The 22,962-nt window shown below is 38.1% G+C and overlaps 5 non-coding genes across 5 annotated transcripts; all 5 read left to right on the top strand.

Moving 5' to 3' along the window:
• Positions 1–841: 841 nt before the first annotated feature.
• Positions 842–914, top strand: TRNAF-GAA (transfer RNA phenylalanine (anticodon GAA)). Its single transcript has one exon. It is a non-coding gene; the product is annotated as a tRNA-Phe (tRNA).
• Positions 915–3,166: 2,252 nt separating this feature from the next.
• On the top strand, positions 3,167–3,239 carry TRNAF-GAA (transfer RNA phenylalanine (anticodon GAA)). Its single transcript has one exon. It is a non-coding gene; the product is annotated as a tRNA-Phe (tRNA).
• A 9,820-nt stretch (positions 3,240–13,059) lies between these two features.
• Positions 13,060–13,132, top strand: TRNAF-GAA (transfer RNA phenylalanine (anticodon GAA)). The gene has a single exon. It is a non-coding gene; the product is annotated as a tRNA-Phe (tRNA).
• Positions 13,133–17,131: 3,999 nt separating this feature from the next.
• On the top strand, positions 17,132–17,204 carry TRNAF-GAA (transfer RNA phenylalanine (anticodon GAA)). The gene has a single exon. It is a non-coding gene; the product is annotated as a tRNA-Phe (tRNA).
• Positions 17,205–20,039: 2,835 nt separating this feature from the next.
• TRNAF-GAA (transfer RNA phenylalanine (anticodon GAA)) lies at positions 20,040–20,112 on the top strand. Its single transcript has one exon. It is a non-coding gene; the product is annotated as a tRNA-Phe (tRNA).
• Positions 20,113–22,962: the final 2,850 nt, after the last annotated feature.

Raw genomic sequence — 22,962 nt, 5'->3', positions numbered from 1 at the left:
ATGTCAGTAGTCAGATGACATTGCTTACCTACTCATGCCAAATATATCTGGGTAATATAGTGCTAGTCCATTCAGAGTTAAAAAAACAACTACCTAACCTGGATCCAAAAAATGCTATTTACCCATTGCACCAGTTAATTGCGGAATGATACAGGACTCCTTAAAACATATCTCTACCATGTGAGGTTAAAAATCCAGGTCCTGCATCTATTTTGTTAAATGGTTTAAATTAAAGTATGAAGACCACAGCTATAAGCAGGCTGAAATAGCTCAGTTGGGAGAGCGTTAGACTGAAGATCTGAAGGTCCCTGGTTCAATCCCGGGTTTCGGCACAGTTGAGAGGTTCCTTGCTTCTAACAAAATAGGTCTTTGAATCAGCTGTAGTACTTTTTCTCTATTCATCAAATTTTTTCCAACTGATCTACAACACAATCAATTTAACATAGACTTTGCTTTATATCCTCCTTCTAAACTTGCTTCCACCTCTCTTACCTTCAGGTTTGACAATGAATATTTCCCATTTCATGCTTTTTTGTAAAGTAAACTCTTGTCTGCATTACCTTCCACTTCCCCTTGAACACAGATGTCAGTAGTCAGATAACATTGCTTACCTACTCATGCCAAATATATCTGGGTAATATAGTGCTAGTCCATTCAGAGTTAAAAAAACAACTACCTAACCTGGATCCCAAAAATGCTATTTACCCATTGCACCAGTTAATTGCGGAATGATACAGGACTCCTTAAAACATATCTCACCATATGAGGTTAAAAATCCAGGTCCTGCATCTGTTTTGTTAAATGGTTTAAATTAAAGTATGAAGACCACAGCTATAAGCAGGCCGAAATAGCTCAGTTGGGAGAGCGTTAGACTGAAGATCTAAAGGTCCCTGGTTCAATCCCGGGTTTCGGCACAGTTGTGAGGTTCCTTGGTTCTAACAAAATAGGTCTTGGAATCAGCTGTAGTACTTTTTTCTCTATCAACATTTTTATCAACTGATCTACAAAATGATCAATTCAACATAGACTTTGCTTTCTGTCCTCCTTTTAAACTTTCTTCCACCTATCTTGCCTTCAGGTTTGACTATGAATGTTTTCCATTTCGTCCTTTTTTGTAAAGTAAACTCTTGTCTGCATCACATTCCACTTCCCCTTGAACACAGATGTCAGTAGTCAGATGACATTGCTTACCTACTCATGCCAAATATATCTGGGTAATATAGTGCTAGTCCATTCAGAGTTAAAAAAACAACTACCTAACCTGGATCCCAAAAATGCTATTTACCCATTGCACCAGTTAACTGGGGAATGATACAGGACTCCTTAAAACATATCTCTACCATATGAGGTTAAAAATCCAGGTCCTGCATCTATTTTGTTAAATGGTTCAAATTAAAGTATGAAGACCCCAGCTATCAGAAGGCTGAAATAGCTCAGTTGGGAGAGCGTTAGACTGAAGATCTAAAAGTCCCTGGTTCAATCCCGGGTTTCGGCACAGTTGAGAGGTTCCTTGCTTCTAACAAAATAGGTCTTGGAATCAGCTGTAGTACTTTTTCTCTATTAACATTTTTATCAACTGATCTACAAAATGATCAATTCAACATAGACTTTGCTTTCTGTCCTCCTTTTAAACTTTCTTCCACCTATCTTGCCTTCCGGTTTGACTATGAATGTTTTCCATTTCGTCCTTTTTTGTAAAGTAAACTCTTGTCTGCATCACATTCCACTTCCCCTTGAACACAGATGTCAGTAGTCAGATGACATTGCTTACCTACTCATGCCAAATATATCTGGGTAATATAGTGCTAGTCCATTCAGAGTTAAAAAAACAACTACCTAACCTGGATCCCAAAAATGCTATTTACCCATTGCACCAGTTAACTGGGGAATGATACAAGACTCCTTAAAACATATCTCTACCATATGAGGTTAAAAATCCAGGTCCTGCATCTATTTTGTTAAATGGTTCAAATTAAAGTATGAAGACCCCAGCTATCAGAAGGCTGAAATAGCTCAGTTGGGAGAGCGTTAGACTGAAGATCTAAAGGTCCCTGGTTCAATCCTGGGTTTCGGCACAGTTGAGACGTTCCTTGCTTCTAACAAAATAGGTCTTGGATGCAGCTGTAGTACTTTTTCTCTATTCATCAAATTTTTTCCAACTGATCTACAACACAATCAATTTAACATAGACTTTGCTTTATGTCCTCCTTCTAAACTTGCTTCCACCTCTCTTATCTTCAGGTTTAACAATGAATATTTCCCATGTCATGCTTTTTTGTAAAGTAAACTCTTGTCTGCATTACCTTCCACTTCCCCTTGAACACAGATGTCAGTAGTCAGATGACATTGCTTACCTACTCATGCCAAATATATCTGGGTAATATAGTGCTAGTCCATTCAGAGTTAAAAAAACAACTACCTAACCTGGATCCCAAAACTGCAATTTGCCCATTGCACCAGTTAATTGCGGAATGATACAGGACTCCTTAAAACATATCTCTACCATATGAGGTTAAAAATCCAGGTCCTGCATCTATTTTGTTAAATGGTTTAAATTAGAGTATGAAGACCACAGCTATAAGCTGGCCGCTATAGCTCAGTTGGGAGAGCGTTAGACTCTAGATCTAAAGGTCCCTGGTTCCATCCCGGGTTTCGGCACAGTTGAGAGGTTCCTTGCTTCTAACAAAATAGGTCTTGGAATCAGCTGTTGTACTTTTTTCTCTATCAACATTTTTATCAACTGACCTACAAAATGATCAATTCAACATAGACTTTGCTTTCTGTCCTCCTTTTAAACTTACTTCCACCTATCTTGCCTTCAGGTTTGACAATGAATGTTTCCCATTTAGTCATTTTTTGTAAAGTAAACTCTTGTCTGCATCACATTCCACTTCCCCTTGAACACAGATGTCAGTAGTCAGATGACATTGCTTACCTACTCATGCCAAATATATCTAGGTAATATAGTGCTAGTCCATTCAGAGTTAAAAAAACAACTACCTAACCTGGATCCCAAAAATGCTATTTACCCATTGCACCAGTTAACTGGGGAATGATACAGGACTCCTTAAAACATATCTCTACCATATGAGGTTAAAAATCCAGGTACTGCATCTATTTTGTTAAATCGTTTAAATTAAAGTATGAAGACCACAGCTATAAGCAGGCCGAAATAGCTCAGTTGGGAGAGCGTTAGACTGAAGATCTAAAGGTCCCTGGTTCAATCCCGGGTTTCGGCACAGTTGAGAGGTTCCTTGCTTCTAACAAAATAGGTCTTGGAATCAGCTGTTGTACTTTTTCTCTATTCATCAAATTTTTTCCAACTGATCTACAACACAATCAATTTAACATAGACTTTGCTTTATGTCCTCCTTCTAAACTTGCTTCCACCTCTCTTACCTTCAGGTTTGACAATGAATATTTCCCATTTCATGCTTTTTTGTAAAGTAAACTCTTGTCTGCATTACCTTCCACCTCCCCTTGAATACAGATGTCAGTAGTCAGATGACATTGCTTACCTACTCATGCCAAATATATCTGGGTAATATAGTGCTAGTCCATTCAGAGTTAAAAAAACAACTACCTAACCTGGATCCCAAAACTGCTATTTGCCCATTGCACCAGTTAATTGCGGAATGATACAGGACTCCTTAAAACATATCTCTACCATATGAGGTTAAAAATCCAGGTCCTGCATCTATTTTGTTAAATGGTTTAAATTAAAGTATGAAGACCACAGCTATAAGCAGGCCGCAATAGCTCAGTTGGGAGAGCGTTAGACTGAAGATCTAAAGGTCCCTGGTTCAATCCCGGGTTTCGGCACAGTTGAGAGGTTCCTTGCTTCTAACAAAATAGGTCTTGACATAAGCTGTAGTACTTTTTTCTCTATCAACATTTTTATCAACTGATCTACAAAATGATCAATTCAACATAGACTTTGCTTTCTGTCCTCTTTTTAAACTTTCTTCCACCTATCTTGCCTTCAGGTTTGACAATGAATGTTTCCCATTTCGTCCTTTTTTGTAAAGTAAACTCTTGTCTGCATCACATTCCACTTCCCCTTGAACACAGATGTCAGTAGTCAGATGACATTGCTTACCTACTCATGCCAAATATATCTAGGTAATATAGTGCTAGTCCATTCAGAGTTAAAAAAACAACTACCTAACCTGGATCCCAAAAATGCTATTTACCCATTGCACCAGTTAACTGGGGAATGGTACAGGACTCCTTAAAACATATCTCTACCATATGAGGTTAAAAATCCAGGTCCTGCATCTATTTTGTTAAATGGTTCAAATTAAAGTATGAAGACCACAGCTATGAGAAGGCCGAAATAGCTCAGTTTGGAGAGCGTTAGACTGAAGATCTAAAGGTCCCTGTTCAATCCCGGGTTTCGGCACAGTTGAGAGGTTCCTTGCATCTAGAAAAATAGGTCTTGGAATCAGCTGTAGAACTTTTTCTCTATTCATCAAATTTTTTCCAACTGATCTACAACACAATCAATTTAACATAGACTTTGCTTTATATCCTCCTTCTAAACTTGCTTCCACCTCCCTTACCTTCAGGTTTGACAATGAATATTTCCCATTTCATGCTTTTTTGTAAAGTAAACTCTTGTCTGCATTACCTTCCACTTCCCCTTGAACACAGATGTCAGTAGTCAGATGACATTGCTTACCTACTCATGCCAAATATATCTGGGTAATATAGTGCTAGTCCATTCAGAGTTAAAAAAACAACTACCTAAACTGGATCCCAAAAATGCTATTTACCCATTGCACCAGTTAATTGCGGAATGATACAGGACTCCTTAAAACATATCTCACCATATGAGGTTAAAAATCCAGGTCCTGCATCTGTTTTGTTAAATGGTTTAAATTAAAGTATGAAGACCATAGCTATAGGCAGGCCAAAATAGCTCAGTTGGGAGAGCGTTAGACTGAAGATCTAAAGGTCCCTGGTTCAATCCCGGGTTTCGGCACAGTTGAGAGGTTCCTTGCTTCTAACAAAATAGGTCTTGGAATCAGCTGTAGTACTTTTTTCTCTATCAACATTTTTATCAACTGATCTACAAAATGATCAATTCAACATAGACTTTGCTTTCTGTCCTCCTTTTAAACTTTCTTCCACCTATCTTGCCTTCAGGTTTGACTATGAATGTTTTCCATTTCGTCCTTTTTTGTAAAGTAAACTCTTGTCTGCATCACATTCCACTTCCCCTTGAACACAGATGTCAGTAGTCAGATGACATTGCTTACCTACTCATGCCAAATATATCTGGGTAATATAGTGCTAGTCCATTCAGAGTTAAAAAAACAACTACCTAACCTGGATCCCAAAAATGCTATTTACCCATTGCACCAGTTAACTGGGGAATGATACAGGACTCCTTAAAACATATCTCTACCATATGAGGTTAAAAATCCAGGTCCTGCATCTATTTTGTTAAATGGTTCAAATTAAAGTATGAAGACCCCAGCTATCAGAAGGCCGAAATAGCTCAGTTAGGAGAGCGTTAGACTGAAGATCTAAAGGTCCCTGGTTCAATCCCGGGTTTCGGCAGAGTTGAGAGGTTCCTTGCTTCTAACAAAATAGGTCTTGGAATCAGCTGTAGTACTTTTTCTCTATTAACATTTTTATCAACTGATCTACAAAATGATCAATTCAACATAGACTTTGCTTTCTGTCCTCCTTTTAAACTTTCTTCCACCTATCTTGCCTTCCGGTTTGACTATGAATGTTTTCCATTTCGTCCTTTTTTGTAAAGTAAACTCTTGTCTGCATCACATTCCACTTCCCCTTGAACACAGATGTCAGTAGTCAGATGACATTGCTTACCTACTCATGCCAAATATATCTAGGTAATATAGTGCTAGTCCATTCAGAGTTAAAAAAACAACTACCTAACCTGGATCCCAAAAATGCTATTTACCCATTGCACCAGTTAACTGGGGAATGGTACAGGACTCCTTAAAACATATCTCTACCATATGAGGTTAAAAATCCAGGTCCTGCATCTATTTTGTTAAATGGTTCAAATTAAAGTATGAAGACCACAGCTATGAGAAGGCCGAAATAGCTCAGTTTGGAGAGCGTTAGACTGAAGATCTAAAGGTCCCTGGTTAAAACCCTGGGTTTCGGCACAGTTGAGAGGTTCCTTGCTTCTAGCAAAATAGGTCTTGGAATCAGCTGTAGAACTTTTTCTCTATTCATCAAATTTTTTCCAACTGATCTACAACACAATCAATTTAACATAGACTTTGCTTTATATCCTCCTTCTAAACTTGCTTCCACCTCTCTTACCTTCAGGTTTGACAATGAATATTTCCCATTTCATGCTTTTTTGTAAAGTAAACTCTTGTCTGCATTACCTTCCACTTCCCCTTGAACACAGATGTCAGTAGTCAGATGACATTGCTTACCTACTCATGCCAAATATATCTGGGTAATATAGTGCTAGTCCATTCAGAGTTACAAAAACAACTACCTAACCTGGATCCCAAAAATGCTATTTACCCATTGCACCAGTTAATTGCGGAATGATACAGGACTCCTTAAAACATATCTCACCATATGAGGTTAAAAATCCAGGTCCTGCATCTATTTTGTTAAACGGTTCAAATTAAAGTATGAAGACCACAGCTATGAGAAGGCTGAAATAGCTCAGTTTGGAGAGCGTTAGACTGAAGATCTAAAGGTCCCTGGTTCAATCCCGGGTTTCGGCACAGTTGAGAGGTTCCTTGCTTCTAACAAAATAGGTCTTGGAATCAGCTGTAGTACTTTTTCTCTATTCATCAAATTTTTTCCAACTGATCTACAACACAATCAATTTAACATAGACTTTGCTTTATATCCTCCTTCTAAACTTGCTTCCACCTCTCTTACCTTCAGGTTTGACAATGAATATTTCCCATTTCATGCTTTTTTGTAAAGTAAACTCTTGTCTGCATTACCTTCCACTTCCCCTTGAACACAGATGTCAGTAGTCAGATGACATTGCTTACCTACTCATGCCAAATATATCTGGTTAATATAGTGCTAGTCCATTCAGAGTTAAAAAAACAACTACCTAACCTGGATCCCAAAAATGCTATTTACCCATTGCACCAGTTAATTGCGGAATGATACAGGACTCCTTAAAAAATATCTCACCATATGAGGTTAAAAATCCAGGTCCTGCATCTATTTTGTTAAATGGTTTAAATTAAAGTATGAAGACCACAGCTATAAGCAGGCCAAAATAGCTAAGCTGGGAGAGCGTTAGACTGAAGATCTAAAGGTCCCTGGTTCAATCCCGGGTTTCGGCACAGTTGAGAGGTTCCTTGCTTCTAACAAAATAGGTCTTGGAATCAGCTTTAGTACTCTTTTCTCTATCAACATTTTTATCAACTGATCTACAAAATGATCAATTCAACATAGACTTTGCTTTCTGTCCTCCTTTTAAACTTTCTTCCACCTATCTTGCCTTCAGGTTTGACCATGAATGTTTTCCATTTTGTCCTTTTTTGTAAAGTAAACTCTTGTCTGCATCACATTCCACTTCCCCTTGAACACAGATGTCAGTAGTCAGATGACATTGCTTACCTACTCATGCCAAATATATCTGGGTAATATAGTGCTAGTCCATTCAGAGTTAAAAAAACAACTACCTAAACTGGATCCCAAAAATGCTATTTACCCATTGCACCAGTTAACTGGGGAATGATACAGGACTCCTTAAAACATATCTCTACCATATGAGGTTAAAAATCCAGGTCCTGCATCTATTTTGTTAAATGGTTCAAATTAAAGTATGAAGACCCCAGCTATCAGAAGGCCGAAATAGCTCAGTTGGCCGAGCGTTAGACTGAAGATCTAAAGGTCCCTGGTTCAATCCCGGATTTCGGCACAGTTGAGAGGTTCCTTGCTTCTAACAAAATAGGTCTTGGAATCAGCTGTAGTACTTTTTCTCTATTCATCAAATTTTTTCCAACTGATCTACAACACAATCAATTTAACATAGACTTTGCTTTATGTACTCCTTCTAAACTTGCTTCCACCTCTCTTACCTTCAGGTTTGACAATGAATATTTCCCATTTCATGCTTTTTTGTAAAGTAAACTCTTGTCTGCATTACCTTCCACTTCCCCTTGAACACAGATGTCAGTAGTCAGATGACATTGCTTACCTACTCATGCCAAATATATCTGGGTAATACAGTGCTAGTCCATTCAGAGTTAAAAAAACAACTACCTAACCTGGATCCAAAAAATGCTATTTACCCATTGTACCAGTTAATTGCGGAATGATACAGGACTCATTAAAACATATCTCTACCATATGAGGTTAAAAATCCAGGTCCTGCATCTATTTTGTTAAATGGTTTAAATTAAAGTATGAAGACTACAGCTATAAGCAGGCCGAAATAGCTCAGTTGGGAGAGTGTTAGACTGAAGATCTAAAGGTCCCTGGTTCAATCCCGGGTTTCGGCACAGTAGAGAGGTTCCTTGCTTCTAACAAAATAGGTCTTGGAATCAGCTGTAGTACTTTTTCTCTATTCATCAAATTTTTTCCAACTGATCTACAACACAATCAATTTAACATAGACTTTGCTTTATGTCCTCCTTCTAAACTTGCTTCCACCTCTCTTACCTTCAGGTTTGACAATGAATATTTCCCATTTCATGCTTTTTTGTAAAGTAAACTCTTGTCTGCATTACCTTCCACCTCCCCTTGAATACAGATGTCAGTAGTCAGATGACATTGCTTACCTACTCATGCCAAATATATCTGGGTAATATAGTGCTAGTCCATTCAGAGTTAAAAAAACAACTACCTAACCTGGATCCCAAAACTGCTATTTGCCCATTGCACCAGTTAATTGTGGAATGATACAGGACTCCTTAAAACATATCTCTACCATATGAGGTTAAAAATCCAGGTCCTGCATCTATTTTGTTAAATGGTTTAAATTAAAGTATGAAGACCACAGCTATAAGCAGGCCGCAATAGCTCAGTTGGGAGAGCGTTAGACTGAAGATCTAAAGGTCCCTGGTTCAATCCCGGGTTTCGGCACAGTTGAGAGGTTCCTTGCTTCTAATAAAATAGGTCTTGGAATCAGCTGTAGTACTTTTTTCTCTATCAACATTTTTATCAACTGATCTACAAAATGATCAATTCAACATAGACTTTGCTTTCTGTCCTCCTTTTAAACTTTCTTCCACCTATCTTGCCTTCAGGTTTGACAATGAATGTTTCCCATTTCGTCCTTTTTTGTAAAGTAAACTCTTGTCTGCATCACATTCCACTTCCCCTTGAACACAGATGTCAGTAGTCAGATGACATTGCTTACCTACTCATGCCAAATATATCTAGGTAATATAGTGCTAGTCCATTTCGAGTTAAAAAAACAACTACCTAACCTGGATCCCAAAAATGCTATTTACCCCTTGCACCAGTTAACTGGGGAATGATACAGGACTCCTTAAAACATATCTCTACCATATGAGGTTAAAAATCCAGGTCCTGCATCTATTTTGTTAAATGGTTTAAATTAAAGTATGAAGACCACAGCTATAAGCAGGCCGAAATAGCTCAGTTGGGAGAGCGTTAGACTGAAGATCTAAAGGTCCCTGATTCAATCTCGGGTTTCGGCACAGTTGAGAGGTTCCTTGCTTCTAACAAAATAGGTCTTGGAATCAGCTGTAGTACTTTTTCTCTATTCATCAAATTTTTTCCAACTGATCTACAACACAATCAATTTAACATAGACTTTGCTTTATGTACTCCTTCTAAACTTGCTTCCACCTCTCTTACCTTCAGGTTTGACAATGAATATTTCCCATTTCATGCTTTTTTGTAAAGTAAACTCTTGTCTGCATTACCTTCCACTTCCCCTTGAACACAGATGTCAGTAGTCAGATGACATTGCTTACCTACTCATGCCAAATATATCTGGGTAATATAGTGCTAGTCCATTCAGAGTTAAAAAAACAACTACCTAACCTGGATCCCAAAAATGCTATTTACCCATTGCACCAGTTAATTGCGGAATGATACAGGACTCCTTAAAACATATCTCACCATATGAGGTTAAAAATCCAGGTCCTGCATCTATTTTGTTAAATGGTTTAAATTAAAGTATGAAGACCACAGCTATAAGCAGGCCAAAATAGCTAAGCTGGGAGAGCGTTAGACTGAAGATCTAAAGGTCCCTGGTTCAATCCCGGGTTTCGGCACAGTTGAGAGGTTCCTTGCTTCTAACAAAATAGGTCTTGGAATCAGCTGTAGTACTCTTTTCTCTATCAACATTTTTATCAACTGATCTACAAAATGATCAATTCAACATAGACTTTGCTTTCTGTCCTCCTTTTAAACTTTCTTCCACCTATCTTGCCTTCAGGTTTGACCATGAATGTTTTCCATTTTGTCCTTTTTTGTAAAGTAAACTTTTGTCTGCATCACATTCCACTTCCCCTTGAACACAGATGTCAGTAGTCAGATGACATTGCTTACCTACTCATGCCAAATATATCTGGGTAATATAGTGCTAGTCCATTCAGAGTTAAAAAAACAACTACCTAACCTGGATCCCAAAAATGCTATTTACCCATTGCACCAGTTAACTGGGGAATGATACAGGACTCCTTAAAACATATCTCTACCATATGAGGTTAAAAATCCAGGTCCTGCATCTATTTTGTTAAATGGTTCAAATTAAAGTATGAAGACCCCAGCTATCAGAAGGCCGAAATAGCTCAGTTGGCCGAGCGTTAGACTGAAGATCTAAAGGTCCCTGGTTCAATCCCGGGTTTCGGCACAGTTGAGAGGTTCCTTGCTTCTAACAAAATAGGTCTTGGGATCAGCTGTAGTTCTTTTTCTCTATTCATCAAATTTTTTTCCAACTGATCTACAACACAATCAATTTAACATAGACTTTGCTTTATGTCCTCCTTCTAAACTTGCTTCCACCTCTCTTACCTTCAGGTTTGACAATGAATATTTCCCATTTCATGCTTTTTTGTAAAGTAAACTCTTGTCTGCATTACCTTCCACTTCCCCTTGAACACAGATGTCAGTAGTCAGATGACATTGCTTACCTACTCATGCCAAATATATCTGGGTAATATAGTGCTAGTCCATTCAGAGTTAAAAAAACAACTACCTAACCTGGATCCCAAAAATGCTATTTACCCATTGCACCAGTTAACTGGGGAATGATACAGGACTCCTTAAAACATATCTCTACCATATGAGGTTAAAAATCCAGGTCCTGCATCTATTTTGTTAAATGGTTTAAATTAAAGTGTGAAGACCACAGCTATAAGCAGGCTGAAATAGCTCAGTTGGGAGAGCGTTAGACTGAAAATCTAAAGGTCCCTGGTTCAATCCCGGGTTTCGGCACAGTTGAGAGGTTCCTTGCTTCTAACAAAATAGGTCTTGGAATCAGCTGTTGTACTTTTTCTCTATTCATCAATTTTTTTCCAACTGATCTACAACACAATCAATTTAACATAGACTTTGCTTTATGTCCCCCTTCTAAACTTGCTTCCACCTCTCTTACCTTCAGGTTTGACAATGAATATTTCCCATTTCATGCTTTTTTGTAAAGTAAACTCTTGTCTGCATTACCTTCCACCTCCCCTTGAATACAGATGTCAGTAGTCAGATGACATTGCTTACCTACTCATGCCAAATATATCTGGGTAATATAGTGCTAGTCCATTCAGAGTTAAAAAAACAACTACCTAACCTGGATCCCAAAACTGCTATTTGCCCATTGCACCAGTTAATTGCGGAATGATACAGGACTCCTTAAAACATATCTCTACCATATGAGGTTAAAAATCCAAGTCCTGCATCTATTTTGTTAAATGGTTTAAATTAAAGTATGAAGACCACAGCTATAAGCAGGCCGCAATAGCTCAGTTGGGAGAGCGTTACACTGAAGATCTGAAGGTCCCTGGTTCAATCCCGGGTTTCGGCACAGTTGAGAGGTTTCTTGCTTCTAACAAAATAGGTCTTGGAATAAGCTGTAGTACTTTTTTCTCTATCAACATTTTTATCAACTGATCTACAAAATGATCAATTCAACATAGACTTTGCTTTCTGTCCTCTTTTTAAACTTTCTTCCACCTATCTTGCCTTCAGGTTTGACAATGAATGTTTCCCATTTTGTCCTTTTTTGTAAAGTAAACTCTTGTCTGCATCACATTCCACTTCCCCTTGAACACAGATGTCAGTAGTCAGATGACATTGCTTACCTACTCATGCCAAATATATCTAGGTAATATAGTGCTAGTCCATTCAGAGTTAAAAAAACAACTACCTAACCTGGATCCCAAAAATGCTATTTACCCAGTGCACCAGTTAACTGGGGAATGGTACAGGACTCCTTAAAACATATCTCTACCATATGAGGTTAAAAATCCAGGTCCTGCATCTATTTTGTTAAATGGTTCAAATTAAAGTATGAAGACCACAGCTATGAGAAGGCCGAAATAGCTCAGTTTGGAGAGCGTTAGACTGAAGATCTGAAGGTCCCTGGATCAATCCCAGGTTTCGGCACAGTTGAGAGGTTCCTTGCTTCTAGCAAAATAGGTCTTGGAATCAGCTGTAGAACTTTTTCTCTATTCATCAAATTTTTTCGAACTGATCTACAACACAATCAATTTAACATAGACTTTGCTTTATGTCCTCCTTCTAAACTTGCTTCCACCTCTCTTACCTTCAGGTTTGACAATGAATATTTCGCATTTCATGCTTTTTTGTAAAGTAAACTCTTGTCTGCATTACCTTCCACTTCCCCTTGAACACAGATGTCAGTAGTCAGATGAGATTGCCTACCTACTCATGCCAAATATATCTGGGTAATATAGTGCTAGTCCATTCAGAGTTAAAAAAACAACTACCTAACCTGGATCCAAAAAATGCTATTTACCCATTGTACCAGTTAATTGCGGAATGATACAGGACTCCTTAAAACATATCTCTACCATATGAGGTTAAAAATCCAGGTCCTGCATCTATTTTGCTAAATGGTTTAAATTAAAGTATGAAGACCACAGCTATAAGCAGGCCGAAATAGCTCAGTTGGGAGAGCGTTAGACTGAAGATCTAAAGGTCCCTGGTTCAATCCCGGGTTTCGGCACAGTTGAGAGGTTCCTTGCTTCTAACAAAATAGGTCTTGGAATCAGCTGTAGTACTTTTTCTCTATTCATCAAATTATTTCCAACTGATCTACAACACAATCAATTTAATATAGACTTTGCTTTATGTCCTCCTTCTAAACTTGCTTCCACCTCTCTTACCTTCAGGTTTGACAATGAATATTTCCCATTTCATGCTTTTTTGTAAAGTAAACTCTTGTCTGCATTACCTTCCACCTCCCCTTGAATACAGATGTCAGTAGTCAGATGACATTGCTTACCTACTCATGCCAAATATATCTGGGTAATATAGTGCTAGTCCATTCAGAGTTAAAAAAACAACTACCTAACCTGGATCCCAAAAATGCTATTTGCCCATTGCACCAGTTAATTGCGGAATGATACAGGACTCCTTAAAACATATCTCTACCATATGAGGTTAAAAATCCAGGTCCTGCATCTATTTTGTTAAATAGTTTAAATTAAAGTATGAAGACCACAGCTATAAGCAGGCCGCAATAGCTCAGTGGGGAGAGCGTTAGACTGAAGATCTAAAGGTCCCTGGTTCCATCCCGGGTTTCGGCACAGTTGAGAGGTTCCTTGCTTCTAACAAAATAGGTCTTGGAATCAGCTGTAGTACTTTTTTCTCTATCAACATTTTTATCAACTGATCTACAAAATGATCAATTCAACATAGACTTTGCTTTCTGTCCTCCTTTTAAACTTTCTTCCACCTATCTTGCCTTCAGGTTTGACAATGAATGTTTCCCATTTCGTCCATTTTTGTAAAGTAAACTCTTGTCTGCATCACATTCCACTTCCCCTTGAACACAGATGTCAGTAGTCAGATGACATTGCTTACCTACTCATGCCAAATATATCTAGGTAATATAGTGCTAGTCCATTCAGAGTTAAAAAAACAACTACCTAACCTGGATCCCAAAAATGCTATTTACCCATTGCACCAGTTAACTGGGGAATTATACAGGACTCCTTAAAACATATCTCTACCATATGAGGGTAAAAATCTAGGTCCTGCATCTATTTTGTTAAATGGTTTAAATTAAAGTATGAAGACCCCAGCTATAAGCAGGCCGAAATAGCTCAGTTGGGAGAGTATTAGACTGAAGATCTAAAGGTCCCTGGTTCAATCCCGGGTTTCGGCACAGTTGAGAGGTTCCTTGCTTCTAACAAAATAGGTCTTGGAATCAGCTGTAGTACTTTTTCTCTATTCATCAAATTTTTTCCAACTGATCTACAACACAATCAATTTAACATAGACTTTGCTTTATGTCCTCCTTCTAAACTTGCTTCCACCTCTCTTACCTTCAGGTTTGACAATGAATATTTCCCATTTCATGCTTTTTTGTAAAGTAAACTCTTGTCTGCATTACCTTCCACCTCCCCTTGAATACAGATGTCAGTAGTCAGATGACATTGCTTACCTACTCATGCCAAATATATCTGGGTAATATAGTGCTAGTCCATTCAGAGTTAAAAAAAACAACTACCTAACCTGGATCCCAAAACTGCTATTTGCCCATTGCACCAGTTAATTGCGGAATGATACAGGACTCCTTAAAACATATCTCTACCATATGAGGTTAAAAATCCAGGTCCTGCATCTATTTTGTTAAATGGTTTAAATTAAAGTATGAAGACCACAGCTATAAGCAGGCCGCAATAGCTCAGTTTGGAGAGCGTTAGACTGAAGATCTAAAGGTCCCTGGTTCAATCCCGGGTTTCGGCACAGTTGAGAGGTTCCTTGCTTCTAACAAAATAGGTCTTGGAATCAGCTGTAGTACTTTTTCTCTATTCATCAAATTTTTCCAACTGATCTACAACACAATCAATTTAACATAGACTTTGCTTTATGTACTCCTTCTAAACTTGCTTCCACCTCTCTTACCTTCAGGTTTGACAATGAATATTTCCCATTTCATGCTTTTTTGTAAAGTAAACTCTTGTCTGCATTACCTTCCACTTCCCCTTGAACACAGATGTCAGTAGTCAGATGACATTGCTTACCTACTCATGCCAAATATATCTGGGTAATATAGTGCTAGTCCATTCAGAGTTAAAAAAACAACTACCTAACCTGGATCCCAAAAATGCTATTAACCCATTGCACCAGTTAATTGCGGAATGATACAGGACTCCTTAAAACATATCTCACCATATGAGGTTAAAAATCCAGGTCCTGCATCTATTTTGTTAAATGGTTTAAATTAAAGTATGAAGACCACAGCTATAAGCAGGCCAAAATAGCTAAGCTGGGAGAGCGTTAGACTGAAGATCTAAAGGTCCCTGGTTCAATCCTGGGTTTCGGCACAGTTGAGAGGTTCCTTGCTTCTAACAAAATAGGTCTTGGAATCAGCTGTAGTACTCTTTTCTCTATCAACATTTTTATCAACTGATCTACAAAATGATCAATTCAACATAGACTTTGCTTTCTGTCCTCCTTTTAAACTTTCTTCCACCTATCTTGCCTTCAGGTTTGACTATGAATGTTTTCCATTTTGTCCTTTTTTGTAAAGTAAACTCTTGTCTGCATCACATTCCACTTCCCCTTGAACACAGATGTCAGTAGTCAGATGACATTGCTTACCTACTCATGCCAAATATATCTGGGTAATATAGTGCTAGTCCATTCAGAGTTAAAAAAACAACTACCTAACCTGGATCCCAAAAATGCTTTTACACATTGCACCAGTTAACTGGGGAATGATACAGGACTCCTTAAAACATAACCTACCATATGAGGTTAAAAATCCAGGTCCTGCATCTATTTTGTTAAATGGTTTAAATTAAAGTATGAAGACCACAGCTCTAAGCAGGCCGAAATAGCTCAGTTGGGCGAGCGTTAGACTGAAGATCTAAAGGTCCCTGGTTCAATCCCGGGTTTCGACACAGTTGAGAGGTTCCTTGCTTCTAACATAATAGGTCTTGGGATCAGCTGTAGTTCTTTTTCTCTTTCATCAAATTTTTTCCAACTGATCTACAACACAATCAATTTAACATAGACTTTGCTTTATGTCCTCCTTCTAAACTTGCTTCCACCTCTCTTACCTTCAGGTTTGACAATGAATATTTCCCATTTCATGCTTTTTTGTAAAGTAAACTCTTGTCTGCATTACCTTCCACTTCCCCTTGAACACAGATGTCAGTAGTCAGATGACATTGCTTACCTACTCATGCCAAATATATCTGGGTAATATAGTGCTAGTCCATTCAGAGTTAAAAAAACAACTACCTAACCTGGATCCAAAAAATGCTATTTACCCATTGCACCAGTTAATTGCGGAATGATACAGGACTCCTTAAAACATATCTCTACCATGTGAGGTTAAAAATCCAGGTCCTGCATCTATTTTGTTAAATGGTTTAAATTAAAGTATGAAGACCACAGCTATAAGCAGGCTGAAATAGCTCAGTTGGGAGAGCGTTAGACTGAAGATCTGAAGGTCCCTGGTTCAATCCCGGGTTTCGGCACAGTTGAGAGGTTCCTTGCTTCTAACAAAATAGGTCTTTGAATCAGCTGTAGTACTTTTTCTCTATTCATCAAATTTTTTCCAACTGATCTACAACACAATCAATTTAACATAGACTTTGCTTTATATCCTCCTTCTAAACTTGCTTCCACCTCTCTTACCTTCAGGTTTGACAATGAATATTTCCCATTTCATGCTTTTTTGTAAAGTAAACTCTTGTCTGCATTACCTTCCACTTCCCCTTGAACACAGATGTCAGTAGTCAGATAACATTGCTTACCTACTCATGCCAAATATATCTGGGTAATATAGTGCTAGTCCATTCAGAGTTAAAAAAACAACTACCTAACCTGGATCCCAAAAATGCTATTTACCCATTGCACCAGTTAATTGCGGAATGATACAGGACTCCTTAAAACATATCTCACCATATGAGGTTAAAAATCCAGGTCCTGCATCTGTTTTGTTAAATGGTTTAAATTAAAGTATGAAGACCACAGCTATAAGCAGGCCGAAATAGCTCAGTTGGGAGAGCGTTAGACTGAAGATCTAAAGGTCCCTGGTTCAATCCCGGGTTTCGGCACAGTTGAGAGGTTCCTTGGTTCTAACAAAATAGGTCTTGGAATCAGCTGTAGTACTTTTTTCTCTATCAACATTTTTATCAACTGATCTACAAAATGATCAATTCAACATAGACTTTGCTTTCTGTCCTCCTTTTAAACTTTCTTCCACCTATCTTGCCTTCAGGTTTGACTATGAATGTTTTCCATTTCGTCCTTTTTTGTAAAGTAAACTCTTGTCTGCATCACATTCCACTTCCCCTTGAACACAGATGTCAGTAGTCAGATGACATTGCTTACCTACTCATGCCAAATATATCTGGGTAATATAGTGCTAGTCCATTCAGAGTTAAAAAAACAACTACCTAACCTGGATCCCAAAAATGCTATTTACCCATTGCACCAGTTAACTGGGGAATGATACAGGACTCCTTAAAACATATCTCTACCATATGAGGTTAAAAATCCAGGTCCTGCATCTATTTTGTTAAATGGTTCAAATTAAAGTATGAAGACCCCAGCTATCAGAAGGCTGAAATAGCTCAGTTGGGAGAGCGTTAGACTGAAGATCTAAAAGTCCCTGGTTCAATCCCGGGTTTCGGCACAGTTGAGAGGTTCCTTGCTTCTAACAAAATAGGTCTTGGAATCAGCTGTAGTACTTTTTCTCTATTAACATTTTTATCAACTGATCTACAAAATGATCAATTCAACATAGACTTTGCTTTCTGTCCTCCTTTTAAACTTTCTTCCACCTATCTTGCCTTCCGGTTTGACTATGAATGTTTTCCATTTCGTCCTTTTTTGTAAAGTAAACTCTTGTCTGCATCACATTCCACTTCCCCTTGAACACAGATGTCAGTAGTCAGATGACATTGCTTACCTACTCATGCCAAATATATCTGGGTAATATAGTGCTAGTCCATTCAGAGTTAAAAAAACAACTACCTAACCTGGATCCCAAAAATGCTATTTACCCATTGCACCAGTTAACTGGGGAATGATACAAGACTCCTTAAAACATATCTCTACCATATGAGGTTAAAAATCCAGGTCCTGCATCTATTTTGTTAAATGGTTCAAATTAAAGTATGAAGACCCCAGCTATCAGAAGGCTGAAATAGCTCAGTTGGGAGAGCGTTAGACTGAAGATCTAAAGGTCCCTGGTTCAATCCTGGGTTTCGGCACAGTTGAGACGTTCCTTGCTTCTAACAAAATAGGTCTTGGATGCAGCTGTAGTACTTTTTCTCTATTCATCAAATTTTTTCCAACTGATCTACAACACAATCAATTTAACATAGACTTTGCTTTATGTCCTCCTTCTAAACTTGCTTCCACCTCTCTTATCTTCAGGTTTAACAATGAATATTTCCCATGTCATGCTTTTTTGTAAAGTAAACTCTTGTCTGCATTACCTTCCACTTCCCCTTGAACACAGATGTCAGTAGTCAGATGACATTGCTTACCTACTCATGCCAAATATATCTGGATAATATAGTGCTAGTCCATTCAGAGTTAAAAAAACAACTACCTAACCTGGATCAAAAAAATGCTATTTACCCATTGTACCAGTTAATTGCGGAATGATACAGGACTCCTTAAAACATATCTCTACCATATGAGGTTAAAAATCCAGGTCCTGCATCTATTTTGTTAAATGGTTTAAATTAAAGTATGAAGACCACAGCTATAAGCAGGCCAAAATAGCTCAGTTGGGAGAGCGTTAGACTGAAGATCTAAAGGTCCCTGGTTCAATCCCGGGTTTCGGCACAGTTGAGAGGTTCCTTGCTTCCAAAAAAATAGGTCTTGGAATCAGCTGTAGTACTTTTTCTCTATTCATCAAACTTTTTCCAACTGATCTACAACACAATCAATTTAACATAGACTTTGCTTTATGTCCTCCTTCTAAACTTGCTTCCACCTCTCTTACCTTCAGGTTTGACAATGAATATTTCCCATTTCATGCTTTTTTGTAAAGTAAACTCTTGTCTGCATTACCTTCCACCTCCCCTTGAATACAGATGTCAGTAGTCAGATGACATTGCTTACCTACTCATGCCAAATATATCTGGGTAATATAGTGCTAGTCCATTCAGAGTTAAAAAAACAACTACCTAACCTGGATCCCAAAACTGCAATTTGCCCATTGCACCAGTTAATTGCGGAATGATACAGGACTCCTTAAAACATATCTCTACCATATGAGGTTAAAAATCCAGGTCCTGCATCTATTTTGTTAAATGGTTTAAATTAGAGTATGAAGACCACAGCTATAAGCTGGCCGCTATAGCTCAGTTGGGAGAGCGTTAGACTCTAGATCTAAAGGTCCCTGGTTCCATCCCGGGTTTCGGCACAGTTGAGAGGTTCCTTGCTTCTAACAAAATAGGTCTTGGAATCAGCTGTTGTACTTTTTTCTCTATCAACATTTTTATCAACTGATCTACAAAATGATCAATTCAACATAGACTTTGCTTTCTGTCCTCCTTTTAAACTTACTTCCACCTATCTTGCCTTCAGGTTTGACAATGAATGTTTCCCATTTAGTCATTTTTTGTAAAGTAAACTCTTGTCTGCATCACATTCCACTTCCCCTTGAACACAGATGTCAGTAGTCAGATGACATTGCTTACCTACTCATGCCAAATATATCTAGGTAATATAGTGCTAGTCCATTCAGAGTTAAAAAAACAACTACCTAACCTGGATCCCAAAAATGCTATTTACCCATTGCACCAGTTAACTGGGGAATGATACAGGACTCCTTAAAACATATCTCTACCATATGAGGTTAAAAATCCAGGTACTGCATCTATTTTGTTAAATCGTTTAAATTAAAGTATGAAGACCACAGCTATAAGCAGGCCGAAATAGCTCAGTTGGGAGAGCGTTAGACTGAAGATCTAAAGGTCCCTGGTTCAATCCCGGGTTTCGGCACAGTTGAGAGGTTCCTTGCTTCTAACAAAATAGGTCTTGGAATCAGCTGTTGTACTTTTTCTCTATTCATCAAATTTTTTCCAACTGATCTACAACACAATCAATTTAACATAGACTTTGCTTTATGTCCTCCTTCTAAACTTGCTTCCACCTCTCTTACCTTCAGGTTTGACAATGAATATTTCCCATTTCATGCTTTTTTGTAAAGTAAACTCTTGTCTGCATTACCTTCCACCTCCCCTTGAATACAGATGTCAGTAGTCAGATGACATTGCTTACCTACTCATGCCAAATATATCTGGGTAATATAGTGCTAGTCCATTCAGAGTTAAAAAAACAACTACCTAACCTGGATCCCAAAACTGCTATTTGCCCATTGCACCAGTTAATTGCGGAATGATACAGGACTCCTTAAAACATATCTCTACCATATGAGGTTAAAAATCCAGGTCCTGCATCTATTTTGTTAAATGGTTTAAATTAAAGTATGAAGACCACAGCTATAAGCAGGCCGCAATAGCTCAGTTGGGAGAGCGTTAGACTGAAGATCTAAAGGTCCCTGGTTCAATCCCGGGTTTCGGCACAGTTGAGAGGTTCCTTGCTTCTAACAAAATAGGTCTTGACATAAGCTGTAGTACTTTTTTCTCTATCAACATTTTTATCAACTGATCTACAAAATGATCAATTCAACATAGACTTTGCTTTCTGTCCTCTTTTTAAACTTTCTTCCACCTATCTTGCCTTCAGGTTTGACAATGAATGTTTCCCATTTCGTCCTTTTTTGTAAAGTAAACTCTTGTCTGCATCACATTCCACTTCCCCTTGAACACAGATGTCAGTAGTCAGATGACATTGCTTACCTACTCATGCCAAATATATCTAGGTAATATAGTGCTAGTCCATTCAGAGTTAAAAAAACAACTACCTAACCTGGATCCCAAAAATGCTATTTACCCATTGCACCAGTTAACTGGGGAATGGTACAGGACTCCTTAAAACATATCTCTACCATATGAGGTTAAAAATCCAGGTCCTGCATCTATTTTGTTAAATGGTTCAAATTAAAGTATGAAGACCACAGCTTTGAGAAGGCCGAAATAGCTCAGTTTGGAGAGCGTTAGACTGAAGATCTAAAGGTCCCTGTTCAATCCCGGGTTTCGGCACAGTTGAGAGGTTCCTTGCATCTAGAAAAATAGGTCTTGGAATCAGCTGTAGAACTTTTTCTCTATTCATCAAATTTTTTCCAACTGATCTACAACACAATCAATTTAACATAGACTTTGCTTTATATCCTCCTTCTAAACTTGCTTCCACCTCCCTTACCTTCAGGTTTGACAATGAATATTTCCCATTTCATGCTTTTTTGTAAAGTAAACTCTTGTCTGCATTACCTTCCACTTCCCCTTGAACACAGATGTCAGTAGTCAGATGACATTGCTTACCTACTCATGCCAAATATATCTGGGTAATATAGTGCTAGTCCATTCAGAGTTAAAAAAACAACTACCTAAACTGGATCCCAAAAATGCTATTTACCCATTGCACCAGTTAATTGCGGAATGATACAGGACTCCTTAAAACATATCTCACCATATGAGGTTAAAAATCCAGGTCCTGCATCTGTTTTGTTAAATGGTTTAAATTAAAGTATGAAGACCATAGTTATAGGCAGGCCAAAATAGCTCAGTTGGGAGAGCGTTAGACTGAAGATCTAAAGGTCCCTGGTTCAATCCCGGGTTTCGGCACAGTTGAGAGGTTCCTTGCTTCTAACAAAATAGGTCTTGGAATCAGCTGTAGTACTTTTTTCTCTATCAACATTTTTATCAACTGATCTACAAAATGATCAATTCAACATAGACTTTGCTTTCTGTCCTCCTTTTAAACTTTCTTCCACCTATCTTGCCTTCAGGTTTGACTATGAATGTTTTCCATTTCGTCCTTTTTTGTAAAGCAAACTCTTGTCTGCATCACATTCCACTTCCCCTTGAACACAGATGTCAGTAGTCAGATGACATTGCTTACCTACTCATGCCAAATATATCTGGGTAATATAGTGCTAGTCCATTCAGAGTTAAAAAAACAACTACCTAACCTGGATCCCAAAAATGCTATTTACCCATTGCACCAGTTAACTGGGGAATGATACAGGACTCCTTAAAACATATCTCTACCATATGAGGTTAAAAATCCAGGTCCTGCATCTATTTTGTTAAATGGTTCAAATTAAAGTATGAAGACCCCAGCTATCAGAAGGCCGAAATAGCTCAGTTAGGAGAGCGTTAGACTGAAGATCTAAAGGTCCCTGGTTCAATCCCGGGTTTCGGCAGAGTTGAGAGGTTCCTTGCTTCTAACAAAATAGGTCTTGGAATCAGCTGTAGTACTTTTTCTCTATTAACATTTTTATCAACTGATCTACAAAATGATCAATTCAACATAGACTTTGCTTTCTGTCCTCCTTTTAAACTTTCTTCCACCTATCTTGCCTTCCGGTTTGACTATGAATGTTTTCCATTTCGTCCTTTTTTGTAAAGTAAACTCTTGTCTGCATCACATTCCACTTCCCCTTGAACACAGATGTCAGTAGTCAGATGACATTGCTTACCTACTCATGCCAAATATATCTAGGTAATATAGTGCTAGTCCATTCAGAGTTAAAAAAACAACTACCTAACCTGGATCCCAAAAATGCTATTTACCCATTGCACCAGTTAACTGGGGAATGGTACAGGACTCCTTAAAACATATCTCTACCATATGAGGTTAAAAATCCAGGTCCTGCATCTATTTTGTTAAATGGTTCAAATTAAAGTATGAAGACCACAGCTATGAGAAGGCCGAAATAGCTCAGTT

The sequence above is a fragment of the Lissotriton vulgaris genome, chromosome 8 (genome assembly GCF_964263255.1).
Source record: "Lissotriton vulgaris chromosome 8, aLisVul1.2, whole genome shotgun sequence".
Lineage (NCBI taxonomy): Eukaryota > Metazoa > Chordata > Amphibia > Caudata > Salamandridae > Lissotriton > Lissotriton vulgaris.
Note: the sequence above shows the minus strand (reverse complement) of the source record. Positions and strands in the feature narration are given on the sequence as shown.